Genomic DNA, 9,984 nt, shown 5'->3' with positions numbered 1-9,984 from the left:
TTCTGAGTTGAGTTATTAATTAATAAGGCCTAAAGCAGAAAAACTGGCATTTAAGAACACCTACTATGTTCCAATCTCTTTCAGATAGTGTGTATCGCTTGATCCTTACAACAGCCTTATGAAGCAGAAAGCATCATCTCCATTTTTATAAATGAGAGAACAAAGCCTCAGAGAGGTGAAAGAACTGGCCCAAGGTCACACAGTAAACAAGCGGTAAAAGGGAAATCCCAACCCAAGTCTTCCTGACTTCAAAGGCCCTGCTTATTACACGTTCCTCCACAAGATGCTTATTCTCTAACAGGAGGGTTCAAAGTGGGGTGGTTAGAGGGAGCCTTTCAGCTTTCTTCATTCTTTTCCTTTCAGTTATGAACTTCTAGCGATAATAAGTAGATGTGAAGTGTGTGGACCAGAACAGAAATGCACTTTGCTTACATCTTTGCTGTGGGAGAGTTGGACTCTCTTAAGGAAGAGCTTGAGTGCCCACCCTAAATCCTCCTTTTAGTCCACCTCTCCAGCCTCATGGAATGCCCTCTCCCCACAGATACCAATGCCCTCTTGCTAATATCCAGGTTTCTCCCCGCCAACTCTTAGGCCCTTATTCCAAAAGGAAAGCCTCATTGTGTAAGCCTCTACAGTCTCAGCCAGTATTTATCAAGGACCTACATCAGCCAGAAGCTATAGTAGAAATGGAAGATGTAAGGAGACGTCAATAAGACACAGGTCCTGCCCTCCAGGAGTTTACAGCCTTGCAGGGGGAAAAAGGCATCCAAACATGTAATTACACTACAATGTGACAAATACTATGGGAGAGTTATGAAGCAACGAAAATGAGAACACAGTAGAGTGAGAAATGAACTCTCCTTGTGGTAATTGGATCAGGCTTCTCAGAGGAGGTGAGCTTTCTCTTGGGTTTTGAAAGTTGAATAGGAAGTCAGTAGCTGAGGAAGAGAAAGAAGAGAATTCAAAACGGGGTGGGAGGAATTGTATGTACAAGGAGAAAGAGGAATAAATGGGCATTGGAGTGGCTTGACATAGCTGAAGTAGAGAGTACGAAGAAGAGTAGTGGAGGGTATTGGTATCCTGTGGCTGCTATAATAAAGTACCAAACGGTGAGTAGCTTAAAACTACAGAAATGTATCATCTCACAGTTCTAAAGGCTAGAATTCTGAACCCAAGATGCTGCCAGGGCCAAGTTCTCTCTGGCAGCTGTAGGAGGAAATTCCTCCTTGTGTCTTCCTAGCTTCTGTTGGTTGCTGCAATCCTTGGTGTTTGTTGGCTTGTAAATGCATCAATCCAGTCACTTGGCCATCTTCTCCCTTATGTTTTCACATTGTCTTCCCTCTGTGGGTCTCTCTGCATCCAAAGTTCCCTTTTTAATAAGGACAGGAGTCATATTGGGTTAGGGTCCACCTTAATAACCTTATTTTAACTTGATTGCAACTGTGAAGACCCTATTTCCAAGTAAGTTTACATTCTTAGCTTCTGGCTAGGACTTCAACATATCCTTTTTGGGGAACCCAATTTAACCCATAACATGGAATTAAGGCTGAAAAGGTAGGTTAGGAACTATTGCAAAGAATCACTCATTCAACAAACATTATTAATCATATATCATGTGTCAAACATTGTGCTGGAGAAAAAAATGATTCCTGCTCACAAGATGCTCAAAGTTATTTGAGCTATGATACAATGAATTTGGAATTAATCAAAGTTGGTGGCTTAAAATAGCAATTATTAATTACTGATCATGCATCTGTCATCAGCTGGGGGCCAGCTGATCTAATCCGAACTCATCTGAGGAGGCTCTGCTTTGAGTATCTCTCATTCTCCTTGGATCAGTGGGCCAGCTGGAGCATGTTCTTCTCATGACAACGGCAGAAGAGCAGGGGAACAAATGGAAATAAGCAAGGGCCGTCACTTGTGTTCACACATTATTGGTCAAAGCAAGACTTATGGCAGAACTCAAAGTTTAGAGGGAGAAAGTGTAAAGTCACATGGCAAAGGAAGCAAATATAGGAAGGGTGAAGAACTGGAGGCAATCTACCGTATGGACTTTGTAGTCAAATAGGCCTGAGGTTTTGTGTGATAGATAGATAAACGATAGAGGGATAGATGATAGAAGGATAGATGGATGGATAGATAGATAGATGGATAGAAAGTTGATAGATGTAAAAGTATTATTTTAGTAGCTAGTACACAGTCCCTTTACTCTCTTTCCAGTGGACAACACCTCACTTCTGTAGAGTGTCTGAAGTCAAACTCTTTCCTTTCTTTACTCCTTGTCCTTTAAATGTTCTCTTACCTTGTTGTCCAAGAAGGAAAAATCTGATATTCAATATAAATTTATAAGGACTGATAGTAGTATAATATAATACCTTGCCAGGAATAAATTGAGAGACTCTGCCGAACCTGGTGGTGGATATTGCTTAATCCCTCACAATGAAGTAATAATGGTGGGATTTCAGGCATCTATGACAGACTTTGGGGTTAGGCACGATCTTTCCACTGCCCTGCATAGGCAGCCACCTACTTTACTGGTATATAAAGCAATTCTGATGCTAAAAGATACCAGAAAAGTCTCTGTACCTATTTCTCCTTATCAATCATTACCAAGTGAGGGTGATGCTTAAGGGCTGTCAGGATTCCTTATAGAAACGTAAATTAAATCTAGACTTTGGGACCCTGTCCCCCTCTGTGCTCTGACAACACATTTATGCTGTCAGTACTCACTCAGTGCTCTTCCTCCATCATTATTGTCATCAATATCATCCTCCCACCAGTAAGTGTATTCTCAGCCTCACTGGCGTGGCAGTTCCCACAGACCTAAAGTATGAAGCCATCTCTGAGCTTCTCTTGGCATTTGAATTACAGCGTAAACCATACCAACTTTTGATCTGTGAAAAAGAGAAGGATCTGGGATGGCACTGTTCTTCATCAGGTGAAAATACACATTTGCTTTTATGGAGAAAAAAACTTAAAAGAAGGAATAAGTGACTCTTTAGCTTCATTTCTAATAACTAGAATTTTTTCCTCTAATTTAAAAAGTAGAGCATGGTCATAGGCAATGGGGAAAATTCTAAAAAGATAAAATAAATAAGTAAAGACCAACACTAATGCTACCACCCAGATATAACTACAGTCAACATGCTAGTGTTTTTCTTTCATATCACTTTTACATATACGTAATTACATATTTTACATAAAATTAGAACACAGAGAATAGATGGGCTACATTTTTCATCTTTAATATTGTGGGCAATAACAGATCATGTTCATTGAATATTCTTGAGGAACATGATTTTTATGCCTTTGGGGCAGTCCAGCAAATAAATTGATATCTTTTCCCTTGTACATTTCTCATTGTCACATTTGGTATCCATGACTCAAAAAATTAAGGCCTCATTTTAAGGATATTCCTTGCTAAGATGTTGACCTTCCATTCTCAATGTTTGTCAAACCAGGGTCCCCCAGAAAGAAGAGCCTGTTACAGAGGGAACATGTGCTATTAATTTATTGGAAACATGACTCAGGGAAGCAGGAGTGGGGGACAAGGGGAGTGAGGCAGGGAAGAAAGGAGAGCAGATACAAGAATGCATTAACAAGCTGGCTGCCACACGACTGTCCAGGAAGCTGTATAATCAGAATCTCAAGATCAGCCGTAGGAGGACAAAAGCAAGAGACTTTATTCACATGTGTTCATCTCCCGCTGGACAAAAATTTACAACACAGAGTGTTAATTCTCCTGCACTTTGGGGTTGCACATGCGTGGACACCAGGTGGATCCCTTGTTGTTGGTCTGAAGCCAGGCATGGTCAGGGTGGGTCTGCATGAAGTCGTGGGAGCTGGTGCTGAGCAGCAGCTGGAAAAGCGACGAACAGATCTGAAGTGGTACAAAAGAGGTGTCTGATAGAATGCCTGTCTACTCTGCATCTGTAAACTGTACGGCTATTTAAAACGCAAAGTAAGTCCAAAAGAATAGTAAATGTTATTTAAAAGAAACATTTTACTGTTAGTCTTACTTACTTTACTGCTAGGAGACCAAGAGAGGTAAGAGGGAAGAAAACCAGAGAGGAAGGGTTGGTGTGTCATATCCTAGTAGGACAGTCACAGCTGCCTACCATTTCTTTCCTTCAAAATCCTCCTAAAAATAACCACTCTGGGATGCCTTTCTTTATTTATTCCCCCTGAATGAGCATTATTTGCCTGGCGCTCTCTTGGCATTTTTGCACTCTCTCATACTGCAGTCATGACAAAATTGTAGGACAGATTCTCAGTTTAACAGGGTAGAAATTCCTCAGGATGACTGTTGAGCCTTTTATATAGGCGTTATGTCCTCAAAATTGTCAAGTAATTTAAAATTGTCAAGAATTTTAGAGCTAGGGGCACTCCATTTTAATACATAAATAATATCAAATCTCTCTTCCATAAATAGCAACGTTTGGGGCAATTTAGAGGGCATGGAGATTAATTCAATACAGCAGTGGGGCTGGGAATAAGGTAGCATGAGTATATAAATGTTTTGTCCCACAGATACTGCTTGATCACCCACTCATTCATGCCAAGCATGAATAAGATATAAACAAGAGTGAGAGACAACCATTTATTTCAGTTGAAAACAGAACATTGTCTGTATTTGTTACAAGCTCAAAGTGTACTTTGATATATATTAACTAGCTAGATGTTTATAATAACCCTGGGGAATGGAGGTCAAGCCTCAGGGCTCTGGATTAAGAGAGATGTAGTTTCATCTTTGGTTTTCCCACTAGTGATAGTGGAATGGGGGCAGGCATTGCAAGCCTTGCTTCACACATGTATAAAAGAAGAATAATGATCATATGAATTTTATTGGGTTGCTGTGAGAATAAAATAAGATGATACATATAAAACACTCAGTACATTGCCAAGCTGAGTGTAATTCAGTGAATGTTAACTGTTTTTATATTGTTTTGATTTCACAGTGAATTTAAATGCATTGTTCAGGATCATTTAGGCCACAGCCAGGCCTAAAATCCTTGTTTTCTGCCTCCCAGTCTAGTGCTATTTCCTTTGAGGCACAGCAGTGAGGAGTATGGATGCTAACTCCAGACTTTCAACCCTAACATCTAGCACAACATTCTGCAGGGAAAGGATAGTCGGTAAATACTGTTGAATAACTAACTGGCAGCAGACTCCAAGTCAAACTATAGAGTTGCTAATGTATAATAAAAATAAAATGTGTTTCAGTGCTTTGCTTGGCATTGCTTTGGAGAATATTAAAGATATCAAACATCAAGTGTTCTTTTGGTCAACCATCTGGCCCTGAAAACTGCAGGTGCTCAGATCAGGAACAGATGCTTCAGAGATACATTTTGCTTTAGCAGCGTTGGCCTGAGCATGGAGATGTTGAGGAGATAATTCCCGTTCTCACATCTTGTCAGGTGGAAAGCAGGAATCGATGGGACTGGCTGAGGGAAGGAAAGGGCTCTGGCTTTGGGCTGAGGAGAGGCCTGTGGCAGACACCATGGCCAAGGCATGGGGGCAAGAGGAAACAGTTCCTGGATCCCTTGAGTCTTACCGAGCAGGTCTGCAACAAGCATGATAAGTCTATGCAGGCATGAAAGTTTCAAGTTATTGAAGTGCAACCAAACTGGAACAAGAGGACAGAGGCTTTCTTGAGAAAGAGCCAGTGGAATGGAATCCATCTCCTGAAATGTATACCTGTGCTTGTTCTCTGCGAACTGATGGCTCTGGAAAAGCAAGTTGTTGGAATTTTTCTATTTCCTTACCTGAGCATTACGACAGTGGACTTTCTAGGCACCATTTATTGAGTACCTACTGTACGCCATGGACTACGTATACATTACCTCTTTCAGTCCTCCCAACTCTCCTATATCCATGAAGAACTGGAACTCAGGGTAGGAATATGCTCATTTTGCTCACCACTATACCCCTAGTGCTTAAAACAGTGTCTGGCAGAGAAGGTTCTCATTAGTATTTACCAAATGTGAAGAAGATAGAGATTATTATCCAAACCTGAAACTCAGAAGAGTTAAGTGACTTGCACAAACTAGGAAAGGGAAGGGCTGAGTCTGGAACTCAGATTCATGGAATCCCAAATCCTGCCCTCTCAGCTACTGCCTTGGCCACTCTTACTGGCTTCTCTGCCTACTGGCTTCCCTTTCCAAAGCAAATCACAGCTCGCCACCATTAGTGCCCGAAAACACTGTCTTCATCTTGTCATTTCTCAAGTAAAAGTCCTCGACGTCTCTCAGCTGCTTTAAGATGTCACTCAGACTCCCTTGCCCAGCATTCCAGGACCTTTAAAATCTGGTCTTCATGTTATTTTCCGCAAAGCTCCACAGAAAAGCTCTAGTCCAGCACTTTCACTGTCCCTAGAATAGGTCTTACGCATTTCTGCCCTGTATGTTGCTCCCTTTAAATATGTCATTTGAAATTACCAATTCATTCTGCCCAACTCTCTGAATCCTCTCTGGTCCTTTAGGATTCAGCCCAAGTTGTACGTCTTCAGTGAAGCTTTTCTGACCACCTCAGCATGCAATACTTTCTCATTTCCCAGAAATTACAAAGCTCCCATTATGTGCCCTATTCTCTAGGCAGTTAGATTATGTTCCTTATGATGACTGTTAGGAATATAACACATGTCTGCACAAGCAGAGTGTAAGCATGTTGACAGCAAGGAACTAGCCAGAAGAAAACAAAACAAACATTGTATCTAGCATATAAGAATTAGTGCTTGAATGGTTACTGCAACTGAGTATCTTAGGTTAGATGGCATATATTAAAAATACAAATATGAGGTTATTGATTTAGAACACAAAAGGGCTAACTCATCTTGATACTGTAAATGTCCCTTCCCTTTCCTCTTTCTTGGCTTCCTCGCCCTTTTCTGTTGGGAGGGTCCTTGTGTGTCTCTGTTGTAGGCAGAGATTGTCAATGCTGGGAGGCAGCCACTGGGAGACAAATGCAGGGTCACACCAGCCTTGAGGCTGGGCTGGAGTTCAGAGATCTGGCCAAGACTTCAAACTGGCTCCATTCAAGAGCTATGGACTTTTAAGTGGCAGATTTTGCTGTGAGGTTCCTGCTGATGCAGTTTCTCAGTGACTTTAACAGGGACATGATGGAGAACCACTCGACATGCCAGTCCAAGCTAGGGATCAGCACTGTGAAAAGCAAGACCTAGGAAAGATGATTATTTATCAACCTTTGTTTATATAAAACCACAATGATATACTTCTTATACTTAGGATGGAAGGATCATTCAGACTAAATACTACGGTTTCTTCCAAGTTATTCAATTGTTAAGGGAAATGCTAATGAATCTGACTAAATATGTGCCATGTGAGAATGGAGGTAGGAAGAAGCTGTCCCCTTCCCACACTGGCGCATGCCACCACAATAAATCAAAAGCTGCCTAAGTCCATTCTCAGAAGGGCTGTTTCTAATCTTTTTGGGGTAAGAGAATGATTTGTGCTGAGCAATCTCTCATCAGCAGCTGTTCCTATTCCCAGAGGCATACAGTTGCTCCAAGAGAAAATACTATTGGGAACAGCCCCCTGGGGACTGTTTAGGAACCAGACTTGGGCTTCTAGACCATATGGAGTGGAGGCACGCATCTGAGATCCTACTAGCTGCTTTGGAAATGTTTCTCAAATAGTTGTTCCCCTAAAAAAAAGAAATTCTTTCCTTTTCTCTGTACAATAATAGCAAGTTGGGAACTTAGAGATACTCTGAAAGGTACAGCCAAGCTGGAAAGGAAGCAAGCAGAATTATCACACCAAATTAAAATTACTGCTGACTGTGTTCTAGGGCACAGTAAGGGTGAGCAGCTGCAGTTAGAGAGGGATGCAAGCTCCTTGAAACAGGAGCTATGTCAGGTTAACCTCCAGGCCCTCCGCTTCGGGAACATAACAGACACCCAGGAGTGTTCATGGAATGCATTTATGCTTGCACAAGTAAATAAATGTCTTTGTCTATCTTGGTTCTCATTGAGTACATTAGTTCAAGGCTATCAGAATATTGTTACAAATCCTATACCATAAGGAACACTCAAATTTACAGTAATTAAAACCTGATATTTCCTGAATTTTCTATAGCTCCTAAATATTCCAAAAATATCCTAACCATCATGGGCTGAAGCATGCATGTTTACTTAGAGTTTTTTAAAAAAAATGCTCTGCCCCCACCAAAAAAACACTAAAAAAATTATGATGTGATCTCTAAATGTTATTTGTTGATATCAAGACTGGGCCACAGGCTGGCCTGGTGGCACAGCAGTTCAGTTCACACGTTCTGCTTCTCGGCAGCCTGGGGTTCGTTTGTTCGGATCCCGGGTGAGGACATGGCACCACTTGGCAAAAGCTATGCTGTGGTAGGTGTCCCACGCATAAAGTAGAGGAAGATGGGCATGGATGTTAGCTCAGGGCCAGTCTTCCTCAGCAAAAAGAGGAGTATTGGCAGTAGTTGGCTCAGGGCTAATCTTCCTCAAAAATAAAATAAAATAAAATGAAAAAAAGACTGTATCAGCTTCCTTGAGTGTGACCACTAATAACAACAATCTGTGCTACCTTCAGGAGCTGGAGGATGCTCCACAGATTTGCAGGAGATTTGCACACAGCTCTAGCCTCTCCGCCAGCTTCCAGGAGCAGTGCTTCAATATGGTGTAACGCCATTACTGTCACTCCCAAACAAGATCAGAAGTATGAACTGAGCAATGAAATTTTCTTCAGACATTTCTTCACCTCAGCCTTCCGACTCGGAAAGATAGAAGGCTCTATCAAGCAAGTCAATTTTGTCTCAAAGGCAAATAAAGAAGTTATTGGCACCAGGTTTCAAATATCTCAGAGAAAGGAAAACTTGCAGCATGGTTAAAAAAAAAGTTACTGATTTTAGGCACCACTTGAAGAAAATGAAAATACTTTTCACGTAACTCCTTAAGCATTCTTTCATTTTATGAGGTGTTTAATCCATGTAAGTAATCTGATTACTTCTTAAAACCAACACAGATTGCTTATAATTACTTGCCTCAAAATTCCCGTCCCAAGGTTTTAAAATTGTGTGCCCCTGTGCCTACGATGGCAACAGTGTTCATAAGAGGCACGAACTTAAATTCCAGTTCACACCATGCAAAGCTGCACTTCACGTTGACAGGAAAATCAAAGCTGCTGAGGCAGCAGAGCTTTCCTGTCTAATCCACTCCTCCTATGATGATTCTAACTATGGGGGAGACGCACTGTCTCTGGATACTGTACTGGATACTGTATAGGAAAGCACTTACTTCTATCACTCCTGTGCCAGACCTTGATAGCATAAAATCGAATGAACCAGGGTGTACAAGAAAGAAACCTGTGAGCAGGGCCAAGTAGATGCCGACACTGGCTCTATTCTCTCCCCAAGTGGTTAATTTTCCCTCCCTGGCAGGCCTCTAGGCTTCAACCTGAGGGGAATAGGCTAGAACACCCTTAGGATACTGTGAATGGTTTTGCCACCAGCTGTGCCTACCTAAGCAAAATGAATTGGTTAATTGAGGCAATTACCTGGTGATTCAAGCCCAAACACCTCCCGATCTGGAGCAAAGAGGATAATTTGGCGTTTTCGCCAAATTAGTTAGGGTAACTGACTATGTCCTGTGCACAGATTTAAAGACTGAGTTAAGGGTACGTGGCACTTCCATCCTTGAGGACACAAGATCATGCTTCACATGGACTTACTCTGAACTGTGAGCACATGTGTGTATGTTGAGAGTAGAAAAATCAAGGCCAGTGGTTCTGAAAATTTAAGAAGCTTTGGAATCACCAGGAGGGTTTGTTAAAACTCAAATCACTGAGCTCCACCTCCAGAATTTCTGGTTCACTAGGTCTCGCGTGGGGCCTGGAAATGTGCATTTCTAACAAGTTCCCAATTGAGACCAATGCCACCGGTCCAGGGACCACATTTTGAGAACTGCTGATTTAGGTCTGTCTCTCCCAGGAAAGCAAAAACAGTGTG

This window comes from Equus asinus, chromosome 20 (assembly GCF_041296235.1).
Source record: "Equus asinus isolate D_3611 breed Donkey chromosome 20, EquAss-T2T_v2, whole genome shotgun sequence".
Classification (NCBI taxonomy): Eukaryota; Metazoa; Chordata; class Mammalia; order Perissodactyla; family Equidae; genus Equus; species Equus asinus.
This window is presented reverse-complemented; position numbering follows the sequence as displayed.